The sequence below is a fragment of the Eulemur rufifrons genome, chromosome 16 (assembly GCF_041146395.1).
Source record: "Eulemur rufifrons isolate Redbay chromosome 16, OSU_ERuf_1, whole genome shotgun sequence".
Taxonomy (NCBI): Eukaryota; Metazoa; Chordata; class Mammalia; order Primates; family Lemuridae; genus Eulemur; species Eulemur rufifrons.
Genome location: NC_090998.1, coordinates 46,936,385 through 46,963,338, shown reverse-complemented (window position 1 = coordinate 46,963,338; position 26,954 = coordinate 46,936,385).

Below are 26,954 nucleotides of genomic sequence, written 5' to 3'. Positions count from 1 at the left end.
AATTGTACGTTTGGAGGCCAGGGTGACTATTCAGACCAGTAATAGAGATGAAAGATACCTGGAGTCACGCTGGATCCAGTGACAAACGTGGATAGATACTGTTGACATTTTGAATGCACTAATAAAAGTGATATTCAGTGTTTTTATTTTTTCAACAGGATGGTACTATGTTAGGTGTGGTTTGTGTTACTATGCAAGCACAACATAGGTGAAGGCCACCAAATGGGTTGATGAAAATGGTAGTTTTCAAATTGTCTTTTGCTGTGCCTAGTTTTCCTGTAGTGACTCAGACATTGTTGGGGGCAGGTGGGCAGGGAGGACAGGAAAGTGAATAAGAAAGCCATTGATTGCTACTATTATTTTATTACTATTATTATTTCAACTTTAATAAAAGCTCATCTTATTTCAGTTTTATATATTGAGTTCCTGTGTAATATTTTGCTTAAAAAGGGAGTCAAAATGTCTATTGCCAAAAGAGAAGGAAGGAACTTTGAAAGCGACCATATAAAAGTACAGAAAATACAGGGGGAAAAACCCAAAACCAAAGATTTGCTTAAAGTAACCATTATTTTAAAATGATGGTAAAAAGCATAATGACAAACATGACATAGGTTATACTATGGACAGGAATATAATGTTATTTTGTATTTTATGAAATACACCTAACCTTTAAGAAAAAGGATATTAGAGGATGTGGGAGGATGTGTTTTGCAGAACTGAGCTAAGCAGAGAAAAAATTTCTACTGAGTTACCAATGACAGAAAGATTCAACAACACTAAATGAATGGAAGGTATATTTTTCCTTTTTATTGTAAATATTATATTATTAATATTAAAATATAATAAAATATGTATTATATAAAATAGAAAGTTTATTTTTTATAATTACTGTGTAATTTTTAGATAATTTCTGTGCTGTAGGAACTTTTCATATTTATCTCAATTATTCTTCATGACAGTGCATAATTAATTAAGTACTTAATCCCCATTTCAGAGATGGGGAAAGCAAGGCCTGTAGAGAGTTAGTAATTATCCTCAGACTGCAAAACCAGTAACTGGCAGGGAAGTCCACAAAACTTCAAAGCTTATAATTCACACTGCACAACATGCCACAAACACAGGTTGAAAAGTTCAAAAAATGGCATATAAGTTGTTTCTAGAAGAATAAAAACGTATAGTAAAAGAAAAAGTGATGTTCCTTTTGTTTGTTTTCTCTCTAAATAAGCACAACTACACCACTGTCATAGCAGGTATGATGTCACCAAAGTAAACACAACTTGCCTTTTTCAATAGTTAATTCAAATCCTCATCTAGAGACAACTGTGTTTTATTTATTTTAAAGTTTCACCTTGAGAGCTGAATCACTAAAGCAGCAGAAGTTTTATTAGAATAATTCCAAACTGAGTAGTGAAATCACTTGAAATTCTGTACAAGTCTACTTTTCCACTGATGTTTAAAAATACATGTCAAAACCAGTGGTTTCTGTGAGATCTTTAATAATATGAAGTAGATTGATCTCTATGGGGTCAATCTAGTAGCAAACATGTAAGTAATATATTTGTTTCTCTAAAAAGGAAACCACTCTAATGATAGCGGAATTAAAGTAGTATAATTGGAAACTGCTGGAGATCCTGCTTGTGTTAGGAATATCTTGTTCTCCTGGGCAACCAAGAAGAATCCGCTGATTCCTTGAAAACTTTTTTGCCTTGCTAGAGTTTCTTTATTGATCATCAGATACATGGGGATGCTAAGATGGTTATAAAATATAGCAAAGCATTTTTAAGAATGTTTCCTCTGTAAATTAAGGTTAATAGCCAGAACCAATGAATGAACATCTAGGTGAAATGATAATATGCTCCCACCAGTTGCAACTCCTGAGCAATCCTCACGTCAATTTTCAAGGATATTTATTTTAATGGACTAAAAAAGCAAATATATTTCTGGGATATTTATATATCTCACTTCATACTCCTGAGTTAGTAAGTCAATTAAAGAGTCATATATTTCTCCATTCATTCACAAAGAACACTCAAATATCTATATGGTGTTTAACATCTTCATGCATCTGAAACTTACAGCCACTCTATGTTGAAAAGAGACCCTTGGACTCTTTTTCCAAACAGATCACTCATGCTGCTAATGTCCAAATACCTGGCCAACCTGGCTGTGTGGCTCAGAGTTATGAGCAATTCCTAAAGGTACAACTTTGACATGCCGTATTAAGTGTCACCTATTCCAAGGACTGCTAGTCTTGAAAACTCCACCCCATCCATACAGTCAGTTCCTCCTTTCAGCCCATTTTCCCCTTTTTTTCTGGGTAGTGGCAGATTTTCAGAACACAAGATACCTCTGGTATCAGAAAAAAAGACTCTAACTCTATTTCCACTTACCTCTTCAAGGCAGATCTTTGTGAATATTAAGTGAACTAAATGTCTGGGTAGTAAAGTATAAAATAAGTAGCATAACCATGTCTTTTATGGTTTGGATTATCCTCCAAATTAAAACTGAATAGTATAGAGATAGGAAATCAAATACAATGTTAATAAAAATCACAGAAATTATGTTGTTGAAAGAGATTCCATATTTATTTTTATTCCCCAAAGCAAAAAGTGAATAAATAAATCTAAAGTAAACAGTTTGGGTAAAATAGTAAACATAAATAAATGAATGGTGAAATAAACTCTTCCCTTTAAACAATGCAAAAGAGAATCTTTTAAACAATATTTTAATGTGTATTTGAGAAATATGCTCAGATCATTATTGGTTTACTCATTGTTTTAGATAAAAACAGATTTTAATCTGCTTAATATTGTTAAATTTCCAGCTATCACTTGCGTGCTTTCTTTGGCAGAAGAAATTTACATGTATTAGGCTACTTCTAGCATTAAACCTTACCCAGAGTTTCAGCAGGTTCACTGACCCAAGTTCACAATTTATGACTCATTCTGCTTTAATAAATTGAAAAGACTGTGTTGCAAAACTAATTAGGCAACTGGCTATCATTAGTGTTGTACAGTCTCTTGCCAGTTTGAATTTTATACGTGAAATTAGTGTGGTGATTCCAGCTAACTCTCTAGCAGACATTATGCATTATTAAGCTGTGTTTGGCCCACCTCAGCAATTAACTTACTCTCTAAATATACCGTTTTTATCCAGTTTCTCCAAAAGAAGATAAAAAGAAGATTGGAAAGCCAACGAATTCTAAGTCATGACATAGATAACTAACTAAACTATGCTGAAAGCCATATGGTATATGTGTGTTTTAATCAGAAACATCTCACATCAAACCCTAATCCTTGATGAATTTTAAATGTATCCCATGGCATCATCTGTTTAGTCATCAGTAGCAACTGCTATATTTATAAAGGTCTACAAAAACTAGGGTACTATGGCTGAAAATGAAACAGAAGTATATATTGTGTAAGGTGAAATTGTCCTTATAGTGTTGTTACAGATAACAAAAGTGCAAAGTGCTTTTTGTGCTCTCACAAACCGCTGAACACAACACTGCTGACAACAGATGTGTGTGGGTTTTTCCCCACACACCAATCAAGCAATTCTGCAGTGGACACCAGCTGGGTTTCCTTTAATTCAGTTCAATCCTGCTACTATCTTCCTGGAGATAGTGTCAGTACAGCAAAACAAAAAAATATGTATATACATACATATATGTAAAAAAATAAAACTAATGAAATATCCTCTGGGAAATGCTAACTAGGAAAACTAAGTTGACTAGAGAATGATTTTTCCATATCATGATTCTGATCATGGTGTTTTTTTCAGATTAAATTCTTTACTTATTCCTTATTTCCTAGGACAGGGGCCAGCAAACTTTTTCTTGAAAGATCCAGATAAATAAATGGCTTTGTGGGTCATCTGTTTTCTATTGCAACTACTCAATTCCCCTGATGTAGTGGAAAGTAGCCGTAGACAATACCTAAACAAAAGGACATAGCTGTGTTCCAATAAATCTTTATTTACAAAAACAGTGTGTGGCCTGAATTTAGCCCACGAACCATAGTTTTCTGATGGCTCACCTAGAATAGCAGTTAGAATCACACATAACCACATACATATTTTCTGCCTGTTCTCTGCTCACACAAATTTCTTTGACTGGGAGTCTCATTCCTTGTGAATGACTGTCCAATAGCTACTGGTATTGCCAGCCTAAATCTATGGGCCATTAGTTTTGGGTAGCCTTTCTTAATCTACCTCTCCCTACTCTTCCCTTTAGCACATTATATCTTCTCACTTTTCTTTCTTTCATTCAAAAACATTTTATCAAGTGCCTACTATATATTCTCCATCTTTGGGATACTTCAGTGAACAAAAAAGAGATCCCTGCCCTTGGTAGCTTCCATTCTGGGGAAGGAATACAATAAAACATAATCATTAATCAAAATAAGCAAATAAATCATGCCATATATTAGATGGTGAAAATTATTATGGGAAAATAAAAAAAAATAGAGCAGTGGAAGAGAAATGGAGACTGGGTAGAAAAGGGGTAGTTTGCTACATTAAAGCAGATGCTCAGTGTAAGTCTCATTGACAAAGTGGGATTTGAGAGGAGATTGGAAAGAGAAAGCTAATCAGATATCCCTTCTAACAGAGAGAGCTGTTAGAGCAAAAGTCACAGACATGATCGGCCATGTCTTGCAGTGAGCAAGGAGGAGAGTAGTAGGCAACGAACATGGAAAAACATGAGTTGGGACTGGATATTGTGGTGCCTCATAAACTATTACAAAAATCATGGCTTTTGCTTTGATAGCAGGAGCCATCAGTGAGCCCAGGGGTGTTAGCACCTGGCTTATGTGTCAGGATTATTCTGACTGCTCTCCTGAGAACGAATTGTAACGGGGCAAAAGTAGATGCAGTGAAATTGACAAGGCTCCTGCAATAATGCAGGCAAGAGATGATGGGGCCTAAGAGGTAACAGTGGAAGTGTTGAGAAGTGGCCAGATTCTGCACTTAATGTTCTTCCTTTACATCTTACACATATTTGTATCAAAGCACTTTTCAAAATTTTTCTCATTCTTTACATCAATTTCTATGTCCCCCCCAATCAGTCTATCAGGAAAGTGACTTAAGCATATCTATTTCTAAGACCTAGCTTAATTCCTGGCCCGTTAAACTAACTCAAGAAGTATTTAATAAGTATCTGGACATATTGATGGATGAGTAAAAGAATGAATAAGTCAGTCAACCAAAAAATAAATGATTTAAAGAGTAAATATTTTTTCCAAAAGGTTAAAAAATTAAAATTTGTCTTTAAATAACAGGGATATAAGACAGAAATACAATGATGAATTATCACCAGAAATAAGTTAATCATAATTAGCACATGAAAATAAAAAATGTGGTTTTCGCTTGTTGCTGTTTCTTGTCTATTTGTTGTGACTTTACTCTTGCTCCTATATAAGTCCCTTATTTTTCTCTCTTAATTAATCATTTTAATTTAGTCTATCTGTCTTACTCATTCTTATATTCTAGCATTTTCTTCTCATTTTATCATCAGTTTGGGAATTAACAGGTAATAGAAATTGTACCTTGTCATGGTTCATACAATTCTACTGATTAAATTGTACCATGTCCTAAAACCACAGAATGATATGTATGTCTACTAACAAAAAAATAATAATTTGTTCCTCTGATATATTCACTTGTTAAAAAAAATAAGATATTGTTTTCTAAAAAAGACATATGAACTCACTCCTATAACTACCACCTCTAAAGGTAACATCGTTCATTGTCTACTGTACCATGAGCCTCATGACTTGCATTTGGCAAACCATGTTGTAGAAATCAGTTTTCTCAAATGTTTTTGAACATGCTAAATATCTCCCCAATCCACCCCTCAACAAAAGACTCAGTCTATAGAAGTAGGATGTAATCATACTGTTTTCAGAAGATTGTCTGAAACTATATATGTCTCAATAACTATAGATTTGCCAAATGTGAATCACCATAGGGCCACTTATTTCAGGATTTTTGCTGCCTTGAGTTCTGCCTGTACCTTATTGATGTATTTGTGAGGTAATACATAGAAAATTTATAGTTGTGGGTTGTTTCCAAAGCATTTAATACTCTTTTTTTCCATTAAAAACAGACAATCCTCAAATAAGTTGGATTACCAGGATAAGAGAAAAGCAATTGGATTTTAGTTATTTTTAAAGGGCATTTGAAGAAAGATTATACTTGTTTCTTCCTTCTGCATAGAGATGAACAGACTTCTATAAAGACTGATTAGCCCATCTAAGGCTTTACACTAGACTGAGGTAAAAACTATTCATTTTGCTGCATTTCAAGTAGAGTAGCTTTAAAACTGGGTGTTTTACTCTTTCTCTTTGTAAACCATGAATCCCCAGAAGGGAGTGTGATTCTGTGGCAGGGTCTGAATTGAAAGAAACAGGAAAACTAGAGCTAAAATGGTTCTGCTACAACATTCTCTAGCTCCTTTTATTAACTGTTCAGTTTTAGATTTCTAACCACGATAAACACAGTTATTGCCTCCAGGATCTGGATTGTTGTTGTGGCAAGGTAGTTCTCTGGGGTAATTGCGTAAATTCCCTTCTGTGAAGAACATGGAGAAAGTCTAGATGAAAATGCTTTCTTTAGTATATTGCTGGTCCCTAGTTTGAAACAAAGGAGAAAATCAGCGTGACTTGTCATCCAGTTTCTTTGACACAAAGCCACCATTTTTATTATTATTATTTTTTTAACTTGCAGTATGATTCAGCAGAGGCTCTTAGACAAAGAGTCAAAGATCTTAGTTTCGATCTCATCCCTGCTATATACAGGTTTTGTTGCTTTAGACAAAGTCCCTTTACCTTTACGTGCCAGTTTCTTCATTTATAAGGCTGTAATCAGAACACTAACCCAGTCTACTTTTTAAGGTTAATACGTTAACCAAATAAAATTATTTGTCTGAAAGGGCTTTGAGAAGGTATAGGAAACTAACATAACCCACTTCTGAAATTTGAGGTAATGTTATGTTCACATATATTTTGTCTTTTAATCAATACCTTGGGCACCCACATACTTGATCCGTAAGAAATGCTTTTGGTTACAAGTATCAACATGCAAGTAACAGCTGCTTATTCCATAGAGGCATTTATCGTTCAGTTAAAATGGAGTTGTAGGTTCAGTAAAGGTCATAGACTTTCTTTTCATTCTGAATTATTCTTAGAGGATAGACTTTTTCACCCACATGTATGTTACTACCTCCCTTTTCCCGATAATAAAATGTCTTTCTGAGCTCCAGAAATCATTGTGTACACATATGAAATTAGGAAGGGGAGCATTAGCTAGGGGAAGAGAGCCAGCTCTCTCTACTTGTATGTTATTATTTCATCTAAAAATTATCTTTTTGAGAAACTCCCATTAGATTTTACACATCATCATCCAGAACTAGATTGTGTGCCTGCCCCTGTAGGGAAGAAGACCTAACTATACAGATTATAAGATGGGAAGTCTGCAAGAGATAAAGGGGTAAGGAATGACTTTGAGATAACCAACCAGTAGTGTCTGCTCCATCTAAACCACAGAAAATTCAGTATATATCCTTGAGGACATAACTTCAGACTCTACAGTTGTTGCTGTTGATTCACATTGTCACATGATTCTATTTTTTTGTTGTTGTTGTTTGTTTAAACAACTATAGCAAGATGACTTTAGTGTTCTAAGTCTCTTTCCAAGTCTTATTCGGGGCATGAAGTTATAAATTGGTTTCTAGTTGTATCTTTCAATCTGATCCATTGTTTAAAAAAAAAAAAGCAACACCATTTTATGGAGATTGAAGCATCAGCCTCACCTGTTAAGTAATCAATTATTACCAACAAAACCTTTGATCTTCTTTTTAAGACAAAATCACCAGCCTAGTTTCCATCGCTCTTCAGAATTATTTTATTGTAAGAGCTTCATTGGCCCATATTTGCTAAACTGTCAGAGAACAGATTACATTAGAAACTTTCTTCTGCACCCCTTTGTCTATAAATACAAACTTAAGGATGACTCCCTACTCATCCTTCTCTGAAGAAAGAGGATTTGAGTCAAGGTGAATTTCAATCCCTGCTTTCAAGGCAAAGCAGGTGATAATGAAACTCCTCCCAATACTCCCTCCTTTAAAATAAAATCATTTCTTTTTCATCTGGGCATCCTATTATTTATGGTGTGCTTATGAAACCATTTTCTTTTTACATTATTGACAAAACTTAAATTGAAATAAAAGAAAGCTCAGTTCTGATCAGTCATTGAAACTAAAGTGGCTTCCTCCTCTTCTCATCTTGCCCTTCAGAATTCAATAAGAGACAGAAAATAAGTGTTCATATGTACAGTGCTGTGGAACTTGTTCATTGTCTCAGAAGCCGTTCTAAAAGTGCATTGAGGAAACTGGTGTAGTAACCACAAGGAATAATAATTAGGTTCTGCAACCCCCATAGACGCCTCTGGTATATTTGATTAACCTTGAGAGGCTTTAGGAAATGTTTCTAGAATAATAAAACAAAAACGTATTGGCCAGTGCTCAACCTTGCATACTGAATCCAAGGAACTCATTTTCTCCTAAGCCAGGTAGGAAACATCTGGAAAAAAATTAGGATATCTGTTTTCCCTTTTTTTTTTTTTTAAATAGAAACAACATATTACTTTCCTCATAGACGAGTTAGACTCAAATTCTCAGGGATAGCAGGAAGCAGAGTCTCTACATATATCATGGGGAAGTCCCCACCAGTTCTGTTTTTTACAGAAGGGCATTACTAGACCTTGATTCTGTTGTTTGTGCAGAAACCCCTTAATATTTTTTTGTGGCATTGTTCTCCCCCAACCTAACTCAGTGGCGGCAAGGACCTCTCTCTCTTCCTCACTTCTGTAGCTGTTCTTTCCTCATAGTGGGAGTTCAATAACTAATGATTTAATAACATGTGAATGTATAATTTATATTTAAATATATAATATGTATATAGTATAATATGGAACTATTTTGTTGAATAAATATATGAATGAGAGTAGCAGTTTTGCCACATAATGGGAAATGCTGTGTGGAGCAAATGAGGGCAAGCAAAAAGGCCTCAAATTTCAAATGTAGCTCAGGAAGAAGAACTTTAGCTTCCAAACCTGTAATGAAGCAGGCTATCAAAGAAAGGTGACCTACCTTAAAGGCATGGATAGCCTGACAGTAAGGTGAAGGAAGATGACAGGCGCTTCCAATGACATTAGAGCTGAAAGAGTTTCCTGAGGCATAGAGAGTTTGTGTCTAAAATAAATGTGATGCTTGATGGGTTTGATATTCATTGGAAACCTTTGGGAAAATGTTTCAAGCAGTTTGCTTTCCAAACCTTTTTCTTGGTAAAGCAAAGAGTGGGAATGTGTCACCTAAAGCCCGAGCAACTTGCTTCCCTTGGCAGCAAAGTCAATCTCTATTCATAGAATGGGCATGTTCCTGAGCCTTAGCAATTTATGTTTCTTTTATTCTCAGAACACATATCAGCCCAGAAAGTCTCAGTTCATGTGCTTGACATATTTCAATGTTATATTGCAAAATAAAACATTCTTTCTCTCCATGCACCCCGAGTTTTCAGATGGGAGTTCTCACATTGCAGAACTATCGGTCAAATCTAACTATGTCCACAGATCCTAGTCTCCATTGATGCACTACACATTCAACAACAATGAAATATGCAGCCCCCTCCTCGTAATAACAAGTCTTTTGCTAAAGAAATCACACAGCAGAAGTAACTAAGAGCTACTATATAGTTTGGAATATTTTCTCTCATTATGTGCATTTCCTAGAATAATATATGGGAAATTTCAGATGGGTTATCACTATTTTACTTTTTACTTATAAAACTTCAGCTTAATAAAAATGCTACTACTCATATCATCTGTACCTGAAAAAAATTAAAAAATATTTCAAATAAAAACGTTTTTCCTCAGTATATGGTAAAATGTGTCATTGAAAACTCATGTCACAATTTTGCAAATGAAATAACAGAAAAATACAAACAATAACTTCTGTCCAGCAAAAAACAAAGCAATTAACAAAATGAAAAGGCAGCCTACATATTAGGAAAAAATATTTGCAAGTCATATATTAAGTAAGGGGTTAATATCCCAGATTTATAAAGATCTCAAACAACTCAATGGCAAGAAAATATGCAGCCCAATTAAACAATAAGCAAAGGACTTGAATAGTCATTTCTGAAAAAATTATGTAAAAATGGCCAGTAGTTACATTAAAAGGTGCTTAAAATCACTAATCACCAGGGAAATACAAATCAAAACCTCTATGAGATGCTACCTCACACCTGTTAGGATAGTTATTATCATTAAAAAAAAAAAAAGATAACAGGAGTTAGCAAGGATATGGAGAAAAGGAAATTCTTGTACACTGTTGGTGATGGTGTAGATTGGTGTAGCCATTATGGAAAGTAGTATGGAGACTTCTAAAGAAATTAAAAATAGAACTACCATATGACCCAGTAATTTATTTTATGGGTATATACATTCCCAACATGAAATTACCACCTCCAAAAGATATATGCACTCCCAGGTTTATTGTAACACTATTCACAATAGCAAAGATATGGAAACAACCTAGACATCCATCAATAGACAAATGGATAAAGACACTGAGTATATAGGAGAACTGTCTGGAAAGTATACAGCCATTGTTAATATAACAAGAACGGTTACATGGCTGGATACTTTCCGGACAGCCCTCATATACACATATATATGCATACACACACACACACACACACACACACACACGCACGCACTCCAAACGGGATATTATTGAGCCTTAAAATAGGAGGAAATCCTGTCATTTGCCACAACATGGATGAACCTAGAGGACATTTTGCTAAGTAAGTGAAATAAATCAGACACACAAAGAAAAATATTGCATGATTTTACCTATAAATAGAATCTAAAAATAACAGTCAAATATATAGAAATAGAGGACGAAACAATAGTTACCAGGGTCTGGGTCTGGGTGGGGAGAAAAAATGGGAAGATGTAGGGTAAAGGATACAAAGTAGCAAATATGTAGCATGAGTAAACCAAAATATCTAATGTACAACACAAGGACTACAGTTAATAATAGTGTATTGCAGCGGTCCCCAACCTTTTTGGCACCAGGGAAGACAATTTTTCCACAGGATGGGGGCTGAGGGGGCTGGGGGGTGGGATGGTTTTGGGATGATTCAAGTATATTACACTTACTGTGCACTTTATTTCTAATATTATTCCATTGCAATATATAATGAAATAATTATACAATCATCATAATGCAGAATTAGTGGGAGCACTGAGCTCTGATGAGATGTTGTTGCAAGCAGTGGGGAGTGGCTGTAAATACAGATCTTGGCTGGTAAGCCAGCCGCTCACCTCCTGCTGTGCAGCCTGGTTCCTAACAGGCCACAGGCTAGTATCTGTCTGGGGGGGGGGTGGCGGTTGGGGATTGCAGGTATATTGTAATCAAGATTTTGGCTAATTAAGTAGATTATAGCTGCTCTTCCTACAGGCGGAAAAATGAGTAACTGTGAGATAATGGATATTTTAATTTGTTCCACTATAGTAACCATTTTACTATACAGTCATCCTGTATCACAGGTGATTGGTTCCTCCTGTGTATACCAAAATCCACAAATGCTCAAGTTTCTCATCTAAAATGGTGTATTTGCATATAATCTATGCACATCCTCCTGTACACTTTAAATAATTTCTAGATTACTTATAATACCTAATACAATGTAAGTGTTATACAAATAATTGTCATTATGTGTTAGTTTTTGTTTGTATTATTTTTATAGTTATTTATAATTATTATTTTTCAAATATTTTCTATCCACAGCTGGTTAAATTCACAGTGGTTAAATCCATGAATGTGAACCTGTGAATACCAAGGGCCAACTATATATATGTATCTCATAGCATTATGTTGTATATGTTACATATACACAATAAAATTTATTTAAAACAAACAAAAAATAACAATAAAAAATAAGTCACTGGGGTTCTTCTAGGTCCTTTGCTTTTCCATGAATTTTGAAATCAGCTTGTCAGTGTCTGTTAAAAAAAAAAAAAGCCTTCCAGGATTTTGATTGAAATTGCATTGAATCTATAAATCGGGTTGGGGAGAATTGACATCTTAACAATATTGAGTGTTCTGACACATGAATTTGGGATATCTCTTCATTTATCTAAGTCTTTTTTTCCTTTCTCTCAGGAGTGTTTATTGTTTTCAGTGTAATTTTCATTATGAACTTTTGTGTTCTTTTCGGTTTTTAAATCATTTTAAATATTGTCTATGTTGAGCACTTCTTTATGTATTTATTGGCCATTAGTCTCTCTTCTTTTGAAAATTTTCTGTTCATGTCCTTTGCCCACTTTTTTAATGGGGTTGTTTGATTTTTTTCTTGCTAATTTTCCTGAGTTCTATATAGATTCTAGTTATCCATCCTTATCGGACGTGTAGTATGATAATATTTTCTCCCATTCTGTAAGCTGTCTATTTGCTCTAATGATAGTTTCCTTGGCTGTGCAGAAGCTTTTTAATTTGATCAGGTCACATTTATTTATTTTTGTTGTTGCTGTGATGGCTTTTGGGGTCTTCTTCATAAATTCTTTGCCTAGGCCGATGTCTATAAAAGTTTTTTCCAACATTTTCTCAGATCTCTAATCATCAGGGAACTGCAAATCAAAACCACAATTAGATATCACTTAACTCCAGTGAGAATGGCTTTTATCAAAAAGTCCCAAAACAACAGATGCTGATGTGGATATGGAGAGATAGGAACACTCATATACTGCTGGTGGGACTACAAACTAGTACAACCTCTGTGGAAAGTAATATGGAGATACCTCAAAGAACTACAAGTAGAACTACCATTTGATCCAGCAATCCCATTACTGGGCATCTGCCCAAAATAACAAAAGACATTCTATAAAAAAGACATCTGCACTCGAATGTTTACAGCAGCACAATTCACAATTGCAAAGATGTGGAAATAACCCAAGTGCCCATCAATACATGAGTGGATTAATAAAATGTGGTATATGTACACCGTGGAGTTCTACTCAGCCACAAAAAACAATGGTGATCTAGTACCTTCTTGTATTATCCTAGATGGAGCTGGAGCCCATTCTACTAAGTGAAGTATCACAGGAATGGAAAAACAAGCACCACATATACTCATCATCGACTTAGTATTAACTGATCAACACTTAACAGCACATACAGCAATAACATTCATCGGGTGTTGGGTAAATGGGAGGGGATAAGGGGATGGGTATATATACACCTAAGGGTGCGGTGTGCACTGTCTGGGGTATGTACACACTTGAAGTTCTGACTCGGGTGGGGCAAAGGCAATATATGTAACCTAAACATTTGTACCCCTGTAATATGCTGAAATAAAAAAAATTTAAAAATCATTGCAAGGAAAGAAAGGAGATTTTTCTGTGAAGCATCACCTGTACTAACTGTGTTAGCTAGTCTCCATAAATGATCTTTCCTATCCATGAACCACACCCTCCTGTGGGCTGCTCTTAAAATCTCTTAATCAATGCAGTGTGGTAGGACTGATGATGTGTGACTCCCAGGGGTGGATTATAAGATGTCAAGGCTTCCACCTGATACTGAAACACTTGGTCTGGGGAAGCCAGCCAGCATGTAAGTAGCTCTACCACAGTGAGACTGCCATGCTGCAAGGAGGCCCAAGCTTGTCATGCTGAAAGGCCACATGTAAATCAAGACACCCAGCTAGCTCCCAACTCTTTCAGCTACATCAGCTGAGGACCGGCCTTAGAGTGAAGAGGCCATTACAGATATCTACCCCAATCGGGCTTTCTAGATGACTCTCGTTGCAGCTGCTATCTTACTGCCTTTATATAAGAGATCTGAGCCCAACCAACCTACTGTGAGAGATAAAAAATTATTGTTGTAAGCAACTAAGATTTTGGGGTGGTTTATTACATAGCAATAGGCAAACGCTAACTACATTTTAATCTATGTTCTCCATTAAAACCTTCATCTATCACATTGATACAGTTTTCCTCTCATATATTGATTTTCTTCCTTTTATTTTTTTTCCACTAATGCTATGCTTCAAATTTTGAAAGATACTTGAAAAGGTCCCCTGTTGGGCAGTAAGTACCCTATAGAAAGACATCAAAACGTCTGGCATCTAATCCACTTTTTACACAGTGGTTGACTTTCTCACCACTGGAAGCGAGTCATACATTTTCTGAACCCTGAATAGAGTTCATGTAATTGTAGCAGAATTTACTGCAATGAAGTTCTTAACAGTGCCAAGAAACAACAACATAACCAGGAACTGAAAAAACTGTAGATTCTACTGTGAAGGACAGTTTTCCATTAGAAAATTTTAAGTCCTCTGTACATTCCAGAATTTTTTATGACTTACTTGATATCCATCAAACTTATATTTATATCAGTCATCTCTTCATTTAAAAAATGTTAAAAAAAAATGACCTTATGTTTATCTCAAATGTTAATGTCACATTTAATTACATAGATAAGAAGTTATATCTGATTCTATGCCTAATATTAAAAATTCTTATCTAAGTAATGGTGATAAGAAAAAATACCATATTTTTCTAGGACAATATTGTGCACATTTAATTAAGACCAACTCTTCTAAGTCCTGTCCTCCCTTGCTCACCCTATACTCCTCAGGAAATAAAGGAAAGGTCTAACGTCTGTGAAGAATGGTCAGTTTGACATTAGAAAGAATGGAAAATTGCATTATTTGCAAGCAATCAAAGGAGTAAAAAGAGTGCCCAGAAGAGGGCAAGAGTAGGATTTTGAAGCTAAAGAAAATGCCTAGAATTTCCCCTGAGCCTAGATTCCTAGATTTTTAAGACTCCCCTTACTTTGTCATCATGAATTTCTTAGGAAAATAATAAAAGTACCTAGACCTCAAAATATAAACTATTTTGGTATAATGATGCAGGTGTGGGTTTGAAATTTGAATAACATTATCAACTGGATAGGAATGTGCTGATCACATCTGTTATGGCTTATAAAATCCAGAAGTATGACCTGCTGGCCTCATAGAATCACAAGGGCTGAGATTCTTTTTAGGCACACATCTTGGCAGCACAGGATCTCTAATACTATTGCGTGCTGCTGACCACTCCTGAAAGCAATGCTTTCTCAACTCAGACTAGAGTGGCAGGTGAGAAGTCCTAAACACAGAGACAAATCCTATCTTTTTTTCTTTTCCCATTAACATGCCCAACCTGCTATGGAAGGATTGTAGTACTGCCCATCTTGCCTCCTGCTCTGGGCTGAGGGATGGATGGTGGTGACAATATGTGAATGTGAATCAAGCATGTGGTTCAGCCTGAAAGAGTGTGGTCCTTGTCGCCAGTCACAGCCAAAAATAAAATAACCTAAAACATTTCTTACTAGGTAGCTGGATAACTTCTCTACCGTCCTCAGCACATAAAAATCCTTCTTCAGATGGGATCCATCCCAACACTGAACATACACGTTATGCTCAGTATAGTGGAAGAAATTCACTTCTCTCCACATTGTCCCATGCTAGCGGACAACTGCTTAGCACCATCGCACCTTTCAGAACGAGTTGCAGAAGGCAGGAAAAACAGCTAAATTATAATTGAAAAGAGAAATATATGTGGAGGATGACCTTCATTACCAAATTCACATAAATACTTAATCGATTTTTGACATGTGGAAAGAAAAGGAAGTAAATGGTCCTTAAAAATCAAAACTAACGCTAAAATTGCATTCAACAGTTCTTCGCCTGATTTTTTTGGAAGGAAAGAGGGAGGGGTTTGCCAGAAATACATGTCTGTTGATACATATATTTAATTCTATTTGCTAGCATTTCTATTTTAACCTCTCAATGTAGGTTAAAGCTGTATATTTTTTCACTATTTAACAGCTGTTAAATGATTCTGTTCTTAAGCACCAAGGATAATAATTTTAGAGTACAGAATAAACGTGTTCCTGTCAGTCGCTCTCTGAATATTAATGTACTAAGCTTGTTACTGAGTGCATGATTAAAAAACAGATTTTAATAACTACCAAAAACATAAAAGTTATGTTCACATGTCTGCGTGTATAAATTTATGTTTATTCAGCACAGAGTGGACGTTTCTGTACTTATAGAGGGAAAAAAAACCAAAATCTTCCTTTCAAACAATAATAATTTGTTTGCAAAAGTTTCTAAATTCAAAATAGAAGAGAGAGATGTTTACAATATTTTACAACTAAGATACTTCATAATACATGAGTAGAACAGTGTTTCTTGAGCTGTCCCTTAGGTTGTTGTAGTTTTACTTGAAAAAAATAAAAAATAATAAACAATCAAACATTTGCTTAAAGATTTGGGAAACAACAAATGTTTATAGATTCTCAGAGCATTTAATATAATAATGTAAATTGGGAATCTCTGAAATAGGCACATGGTATACAGAGTTTACTAAACATATTTCACCCCAAAACCACGTGTGTTTATGTGTGTGTGTGTATGTGTGTGTGTAGTGAGCATTTACTAACAGATAAAACAAGTATTTTAATGACTTCACAGTGTGGAGGAAAATATTAATACAGGTATAGAATATAAATAACTTATGGAACCACATTCCATTTTATATGCACACACACACACACATACAAACACACAACTCCCTTAATATCAAAGTAACTAAATATATAAAAGCAGTAGTTTTTTAATTACAGAATTCATAAGAATCATTGGAATATCTGTTTTAAAAATTATTTTAGTTTTGAGTTTCCTGAAATTCTGATTTAATAAGCCTTGAAAGGTGCTCAGAATATATTTTTAAATAAGCACTGCAGGTTATTTTAATGCAGGTCATACACGTGTCATACTTGGAAAAACACTGATATAAAATTACAATTGGCATCAATTTACTTTTTTCATATGTGTTTGCATGTGTGGATGTGTATGCATCACAGCCAAATATTTTAAAGTGAATGAAGATAAAACTGTGCTGTTAAATTTAGGAAAAGAAGCACCCTCCTCATTTATTTTCCTACTTCCCTCTACCACTATTGAGAAATAGTGAACATCCCATTAGCTGACACATTTTATTGGCCATTGTCCCTGATCAAATATTGAATGCATCTAGATTTGGCCTTTTAATGCATCCTAGAAACCCTCTGCTCAAAAGGAGCGGTCCCAGGAAGTCATCATGAAGTCTCTATTTGGCCTATTTATCACAAGTCCTGATCCCTAGAATTAGGTGGGGAGGAAGAGAAGAGGGTAAGAAAAGTAAAGAATTAAGCCTTGTTGACCTTTGAAACTTCCTGGATTCTTTCCTCCTTATTATAGGCTGAATATTTGCATCTTCCCCAAATTCGTATGTTGACACCTAATCCCTAATATGATGGCCTTTGGGAGGTGATCAGGTCATGAGAGTAAAGCAGTCATGAACGGGATTAGTGCCCTTGTAAAAGAGATCCCAGAGAGCTCCCTCATCCCTTCCACCATGTGAGGACAGAGAGAGAAGACAGCTATCTATGTAGCAGGGAGCAGGCCCTCACCAGATACCCAGTCTGCTGGAATTCTGATCTTTGACTTTCCAGCTTCTATAACTATGGGAAATAAGTTGTTGTTGTTTATAAGCCACCCAGTCTGCGGTATTTTGTTACACCCCTGACCCATCTTTTTGTATTAATATTTATCTCCAAACCACTGTCATCTCTCAACTGCATCTACTATCATGGCTTTATCACCATTTTCTATGCTTCCACTCTTAAAACTCACAATCTATTCCTCACACAGAAGTCTGAGTGATCTTTTGAAACTTAAATCAAATCATGTCACTATCATGCTTAAAACCCTCCAATAGCTTCTCATCATATTTAGATTACACTCACATTAGTTAATAAAGCTTTTAAAATAAAATTTGATTTGGCTCCTGAATACTCTTCCTACTACAAGAAGGTATTTCATTTGTGTTATAGAATTCCTTGCATTCTACATGTCACTGATTGTATCCTTGTGGTATAATTTCACAGATTCCTCTATCTCCACATATTTCTGTTATCTGATGTTTCTACCCACAGGCTTTGTTTGATTACAGTTTTGTTGTTTTGTGTTTGTTTTTCTGTTTGTGTTTTCCCCATAATATTTGGAGGCACAAAATGTGAGGTTATTCCTCTTTTAATGATGTTAACATCAATGTAAACATTTAGGCTGATAATGTTTAAATCTATTAGCCTAAATCTTCCATTAAAAAGTACCATATCAACTTTTCTCCTAATGTTTTAGCTTCCACTGATGATTATAAACCAGCCCCATTATTTCATTAGGTAAAAGTCATATTTATTATATGCCAAAGATCAGTCTACATTGGCTTGCTTCAAGGGAATGTTTTTGGTGAGTTTCTAAGAGCTATGTATGCAGGCAAGCACTGCAGTGTTTAATTAATAGCCAACATCCCAGCCCTAACCTAATGGAATTGTATTCTTTTGTTAATGTAATGGAGTTTGAGTTACTTTTTAATGACCTTGCACAATTGACTCTTCCCATTAGAGAGTAACATTCTTTCTGTATTTTTATGCATCTATAATGCAATTTGTGTTTTGAAATCACCTTATATTTTTCCTTTAATTATCCAGCTTTTCTTTTGCAATTCTGCTTTCATACAGGGCAAAATATGAAATCAGATAAGCTAACAAACTAGAGAGTAGCTTATATTAATACCTCAGTAGAGGCACACATAAAAATTCAAGTGAAAGCAACCTTGCAGAATAATTCCCACTGGTTATATTCTATGAATAGAATGAAATATGTTGATATGATAAAGTTTAAGTGAGGAGTAGATAGAATGGACATGGAAGGTATCTCTCAGGGTAAGGTACAATTGAGGTAAGACCTGCATTGAGAAGGAGTTGGTCATACAAAGAACAGCAGAATAGCATTCTAGGCAGAGAGAAGGGCCAGCGCAAAGAGGCTGAAAAAGGAATGAATTTAGCTTCTTTGAAAACCTGAGGAAATATCAGTGTGGGTGTAGCATACGTAGTGAGAAGTAGAATTGTATGAAATAAGATCACATGAGTAGGTAAGGGCCATCCCATATAGTCTTTCAGTGGGGACCACGATAAAGAATTTGAATTTTAATTGATTCATCATGAAAAGTAATTGTGAGGTTTGAGTGTGGTGGTGACATGATATTATTCATGTTGTTAAAAAATTACTTAGATTGGTGCTATATACAGAAAGGATCTGATACAGTTGAAGGGTGAGAATTGAATTAGAAGGACTGAATGAGAAGACAATTGAGCTAGTCCCAGGGAGAGACAGCAGCCTGGTTTAGGGTAGTAGCAATAAATATGGAAGAAACAAGGACTATTTTGAAGTAAAACTGATAGAGATTTCTGAGGGATTAGATAGAGACAGTACTGAGAAAAGGGAAGAATCAGAGTAAAAGTCTGGCTGAGCAAATGATGAATATTTGTGTCACTAATTGTAATAGCAAGAACTAGAAAAGAAACAGCTTTGTAGTGTCCCAGTTTGATCTTTATAACTTAGAGATATCTATGAAACTCAAAAAAGAAGTTCTCAATAGGTAGATATTTGGCTTTGGTATCCTGGAACTTGGGGGAGAAGCCATAGTTTTAGGGACAAATTTGGAATTCATCACAAGGAAAAATAAAATAAGAAGACCTAGAAATAGAATATAGCTAGAAAATAACAGCTGACAAGGTCCTAACCCTGGGCCACTCCAACATGTAGAGTTACTTAGAAGCAGCAGCAGCAAAGGAACCTGAAAAAGACCTGTCAGTGAAGGAGAAAATTAGGAAACTATGAAATCAAGAAAGCTAAGAGAGAAAGTTGAGAGCAGAGTAAGATGAAAGCCGAGGACTTGAATATTGGCTATGGCAATGTGGAAGTCATCTGTGACTTTGACATGGGACATTTCATTGAGAAAAGGCACACATATAAAAATGACATGATCTAAAATGAATCATAAAGTATACTCTTATGGGTGGTGAGAGAAATGGGGAGATATATGTCAAAGGATACATTCACTTATAAGATTAATTCTGGAGATCTAATGTACAGCATGATGACTATAGTAAATACTATTGTATTACATACTTGAAATTTCCTAAAAGACTAGATCTTACATGTTTAACCACATACACCAATAAGGTAATTACGTGAGGTAATGGATGTGTTAACTAGCTTGATTGTAGTAATCACTTCAAAACGGATACTCAAACCATCATGTTATATAGCTTAAATATATATAATTTTTATTTGTCAATTATACCTCAATAAAGCTGGAAAAATATTGCCGTTTTTTTCCTTCAGGACCTCTGAGAACTTTATTTTTCTTATGTGCATTATGACTGAGTGGAGAGGGGTTTTATTATATTTATTCTGAATTTTCATCATAAATTCTTTTATTTATTTCTAAGACACTACATCTCTAAGGATCACACTTTGGGAAATGCTGAGCTACATTATCTCTCAGGACTTCTTTCCTCAAGCTTATGTTCATGTCATTTGTTTAATACATGGATTAAGTGTGAGTGTTGAAGTCAAAATGTAGTTAAGATTTGTTGATATGATAATTAAGAAAGAAGAATGCTACGGCTCTTGACCTCAAAGAACTTGAAATCTAGTTACGTTTGGTAACTCAAAGTTTTCCCCCAAATATCCTTTATTTATCCTTGTGGATGGATCCATCCAAGGTTTTTTCTATCCTTGTGTCCTGGCAGTAGTACTCTCTAAATAACATGTAACAATTAATGAATTATTTTAATAAAGTGACAAAGGCTTACAGTGCAAGTTAAAATTGCCATATACAAACATTTCCAGACAGATCACATCTACTGCATACATCCCATCAACATCTTCAAAGTAAAGAAAGTGAATTATATTAGACTTTTTCAAGACTAGACAGAAATATTAAAAAAAAGATTAAGAAAATCAATATATCGTTTTACACACTGGCCTATAGTCAGACAGCAAAGGCTTCAAGCTTCAAGCCAAACTTAAAAGCAGAATCTCTAATGCCATCTAAACTTCTCAATGAACAGAACCGAAATAATAGACATGAGGCTCTCATTTACCCAGACACTTTGATTAGTCCTGCCTTGGTGCCCAGATCATTCAGAAGAGATAGAGCCACTAACAGGTTCCTATAGCCTAGTCCATCTTCAAAGGACATAACTGTTTTCCTTTGAGAGAAAAGTCATACATACCACCTTATCTGAAGAAAATGAATCACTGGGAAACATCCCAGAAATGTCAGGGAAAGGGAGGATGAGCAAAGATTATGAACTTATAAAAACAGCCTGAGGGATGTCCTCTAGTTATAAAATGATGCTCAGAAGGGCTGATGAGTGATGGCAGGACCCTGCATGTTAATGACTGCTGCAATCAGGCACACAGTGGCCCAGATCGTGAGGTATACCTGTGGGGCTGAGGCATCTGTGGGATAATTCCCTCATCAATCCCAGGCATTTTCAGAGTGTTGCCCTGGATCAGCATCATCAGCACCACCTGGGAATGTGCCAAAAAGGGGACTTCTTGGGCACCTTCTACCACCAAGTGAATGAGAGACTCTGTAGGTGGAGCTCAGCAATCCATATTTTAACAAGCCCTCCAAGTAATTCTCATGCACACTCAAATTTGAGATCTATTGATCTATCTAACTCATTCCAATAGTTTTCATAGTAATGAAGTCTCTTCTTAGAAAATCCTCCCATAAAAAATAATGTACTTTTTTGATATCCTTTATCTACATAGGGGGGAAATGAAAGAACATTCATGAAAGGCAGCCAGAAAAAAGGCTTTGGCCTCAGTTTTCAAGCTAAGTTACACAAGCAAACAGTGATGTGACAAGCAAGGGTCAGTGATTAGCAGATTTGGCCGTAACTACACACAGCTGCAGGGTCAGAAGCATCATCTTTGTTGGCAAAGAGCTACACAAATAATTCCTTAATTATAATGCCTGTTCCATACCTACACAAAATGAACCATAAGTATTTAACTTATCATTTTGAAAAGTCATATTGACTACAAAATGTTGACAATAAATCAAATTCTGGGTCATTTTTCAAAAAGAACAGTAAGAGGGCACCATGGGATGCTTGAGGTATTTCACCACTGGGTATTTCATGAGAACCCATTCAGGAAGATTTATGTTTTCAAAATTCAGGTTCACAAGACAGCACTTGTTTAGCTGCCATTGTAAATCCATTAGGAATATGCAGACTAGCAGCCAAAGAGAGAAACCTGTGACAAAATGACCAACTCTAGCAAAACATATTGAGGTTTAGAGTCTCTGCAATGTTTATTCCACCCCCAAACATCCCCTACTATCAGCTTTGGCTGTGGCTCCCTGCTCCATCATCAGGTGGCTCTGTTCCTGCTGCTAAGTTCAGTCCAGGAGGGACAGAAGCCAAGCTTGTCCTGTCCAATCAGCAGGTGGCTGCTTATCCGACCAGAACAGCTCCATGGGGCAAAGTTCCTCTCCCAGAGATAAGCAGTCCCTTCCATTCTGGGACACAAATTGGCTCTGGAACAGTAGTGTGTGCAGAGCAAGATTAGAAGGAAAATAGAAAGAGAAGCCAAAGTAGGACCTGGTAGAGAAAAAAGGGAAAAAGATGGAAGGACAAAAGGAAATGATAAGGAAGAGTAGTTAAGGGAAGATAAAGCGGAGGGCAAGACAGAAAGCTAAACTATCACTCAAACTCAAAAAGATTATATAAGATTTAGAGTGTTTGCAAACCATGTATCTCTCCTGCAAACAAACAAGATAAAATATCAATACTCTATATCAATATAATCGTTCACATATATGGAAAAAAGATTCCCCTACCCAAATCAATGCAAATTATGTCTTTGTATTGGTTTCTATCAGTCTCTTAATATCTTTTTCTAATAAATGTATAACAAATTAGGCCTCTGGTTAAGGATATTTTAGCAATATTGTCCAATTTTGGCAATTAATTTGGGCATATTTTATAGGTAAAATGTACCTACAATTAAGACCTGATTTTATTCTCCGAAATAGCTAGAGTTGAATGAGTTTATTTTTCAAAATCTATTTTTTAGTGAAAATAGAATGATCAATATAGTTGAGTCTTACTTATAGCTCAAAGGGACATTTCTTATTCAACTTTGTGACCCATTAAATGGACCCTTCACTTTCTTTGACCGTAGATACAACACTGTATTCAGGTGAGTTTATCAGGATTGAACTGGGAAAAAAAATTCACATTTCTGTTTAAAGGATTATTTAGAAATTTTCACTTATTTTTAAAAAATGTCACAAAACATACATGTAGATGATTTAAAGGAGTATAATTAATATAACTATTTTAAATGCCAATCAATAGTAATCATGATGGATATACTCCAGTTAATCTCAAATGCTTAATCTCAAAAAGAAGAATGTACCTCAGTATATCCTCTGTTTTGTTTTACTATAAATATTAATTTGACAGGTATTTATCTCAACCTTATTTTTTATCATAAATATTTAAATTTCATGAGGCCAGAATTCATAATTGTGATTAATTCTAATTGAGGTAAAGATTTTGAAAGCTTTCTACTTAGTTAATGTATATTAATTGCATTATCTTTGCTATTCACAAATATCCTCTATACCAAAATATAATGTTCTTAAGCTATATGCTAATAGTAACATTAAAAACAAACAAAAAAAAGCAAAACCATCCTAAATAAAAATACGTACATAGCATTCCTGAGCATAGTATTAAATCAGAATCACCAGACAGGGAGAGAGATATGCAAATAGTAACTTTTACCCTTTTATCTCACACATTTTAGCATGCAAATGCATACATAGTTCAACTATTTGAATGGTTATGCCATGTAAATAATCATTGTCATCCATCAAAGTCAAAGCAATTATTAATTAATTTTCTTCCTATTGTAATTTATATCTCAACTATCCTGGGTAAAAAATATAATTTGTCATATTTGAAAGACTTTCTAGAAAAAGAAATTCATTAGCATCTTTTGACTTGCAATTGAAAGATTGACTAGCCAATTGTTGGTTAGTAAATTTTCAGTACTACCATCTAGGAAAAAAAAAAAAAAATACACTTGCCAACTTCCTACTCAGAATCATTCAGCTGAGAATGGACTTTGAGGGTGGATCAACTTTTCCTTGTTGACTCAAGTCTAGTGCTCTGTTTGATGCAGAACACTGCCTCTCAAAAGATAATCTTGAGGATCATTTGGATGTGCTAGTAAGGAATATTTTGTTCCTCTGAGATGGTCTTGATATTTCCCTACTTCCTCAAGCTCCTTCCAGCCAACCTCTGCTTCTCCTTTATGTTCTCTGCGTGCCTGACCCATCCAGATCCTTCAGTTTGTGCTGTGCCTTTCACTCTGGCTCCTGGGAATGAATTGATTTCTTAACATTGAATAAATATGACAAGCACATTTTGTACATGTGAGAAACTACAGTGAAATAAATCTTTTGCTTCTCTTAAGCTTTTTGTTAGATTTTATTCTCAAATAAGGAATATTCTTAAGCTGCTCCAGTGTTTCCCAAAATTGACCCAATTATAGCAGTCAGAGCACTAGGAAATCGTGGCTTCTGCCCAGAGTGTGCTGGTGACATGAAAATGAAGGGATTAGGAATGACCTGGCTGGAAAAGCCTGCAGTGCAAAAAACAATCTGTATTTGCTTTCTAATAGCTGGTAAATGCATTGCCATGTTTTAAATAAATTATCTGCAGCTACAGTCAATAATTCAGGGAAAGCTTAATTGACACAAGAAGATACATTCTTCTCTGTGGAAACCAGAGGTTTTAGTTTTTCCCCTCAAGGTACTTGTCTGCAGGAGATGATGGTAACTGTTTTTCATTATTCTCCATTATAGCTTTATGATTCTGCAGGCTATACTTATAAAAATAAAATATAGTACCTGCAAATTTGCTAGGTAGTTGCTTGCCTCTGTTGTCTCATTCTTATCCTTTAATAAAAAAAATTGTTGTAAAGATATGTTACTTTCCATTTTTTAATAGAAGTGTTCCTTTCAAAGGCTGCAGGATGAGATGGTAACTGCATAAGCTAAAAATTCAAGGGAGGACAGATAAGAAGTCGTCACAAACACATCATGTGAGTCCAAAACTAGGGGTTGCAATTCCAGAATAAGGCCAGATTTGAGTCTTGAATTTTTAAAAATGTGCCAGTAGGAAAATTCAAGACTAGTGGAAAGACGAGGCCACCTAGAAAAAAGACAACCTCAACCAGGTCATGTGTTCCATTAGCCTTGGGTCCAAACTAAGTCCAAGATCAGGGGAGACTCTTAAAGTAGTAGGAGAATGTCAGATGTAGAGGGTTTCAATAGGTGGGGAGCTTAGACAATAGGTATGATGGTCATGGGAGGTAAAGTTTGAGAGATCAGCGTGAGAAATCTTGAAATTCAGGTACAGAACTAAGGCCCCAGGTTATATATTAATACTTAGAACTCATTTAGATTTCTTGTTTTCTATTTCTCACTAGAACAAATGAGTCATCAAGTTCTATCAATTAGAACTTGTTAGAAACTCCTCTGTATGATCACTGCCCTCGTCCTTCCTCTCAATTAATACAGAAGCCTCCCTACAGGTTTCCCTGTCTCCTGCTCCTCCTTCTTCTAATCTGTCCTCCACATAACTGAGAAAGTGCCCTTTCTATATTAGGAATTCATTATCTTAAATTCATCCTCATTGCCTTGAGGATGAAATGCCAAATTCTTGCATGGCTTTTGGGAGCCGGCTATGCCTTGACTCTTACAATTTCCTCACAACTTGTTGTTCCCAGCCACACTTAAGTGTGCTGGTGTTCCCTGGAAAAGCCAGGGTGTCTCAGGGCCAATCAGCTTTGCACGTTTCACTGCCTCTGCCTCAGTGAAGTGCCCTTCACCCACCTCCATTTCTCCTAGTCAGTTTCTGCTGCTAAACTCAGGCTTTACCTCATCTGAGAAGAGTCTTTGTTATCTGGAATCTGCCTTCCCAAGTCGTAGGTTTCTTGTGTGTTTTCATTGTTATGATCAAACCTATAATAACACATTAAGTACAGTATTATATCTAGTGGTTTCTTGGTCAGTCTTCCTCACCATTCTGTGTGATCTTTTAGGTTTTTTTTTCATTTATCAGTCGCCATAGCCAGCACAGGAATCTTAAGTAGATTTTAAGTAGGTTTCAAATTGCAATCCAACTCCCAGGTAGTAGCTTTAGGACATAGTACTGAGAAAGATCAAGATCACACTACCCAAAGTGGCATGATTGATCAGTGAAGTCCATCTCGGGCCTTAGTTTTAGGAATTGCAGCAAGCATATTATGTATTTGCTCTCTGTAGTCTAGCACATAATACATCCTCACAATTTTTGGTGAAAGATTTAATGAAAAAAAAATTAAGGAGAGGGGAGTTTAAGAGGGGATGATTAATGGGTACAAAAATACAGACAGAAAGAATAAGATCTAGTGTTTGGTAGCACAATAGAGAAATTAAAATTAACAATGATTTATTGTATATTTTGAAATAACTAAAAGAGTGGAATTGCAATGTTCCTTATACAAAGCTTGAGGTGATGGATATCCCCAATTACCCTGATTTGATCATTACACATTGTATGCTTATATCAAAATACCACATGTACCCCATAAATATGTGCAATTATTATGTATCCATGATAATTAAAAATAAAATAAGAAAGAAAGAACAGAAGTAATATTATATGGACCAAAAGCAAAACTAAGTTAATTCTGGTCCAAGAGTATTCAGCTTCTCTGTGCTATGGACAAGATTGGTATTAGAACCTGAAGAGGGTTGAATCAATATATTTTGGTTATGCAGGTACAGACCATAAGGTTGGAGCACAAAGAATCTTTCCCTAACATTCTGACTGTAAATAAAAAAGAATTGTCATAGCTAGCCAATGGTATGCACTAAAA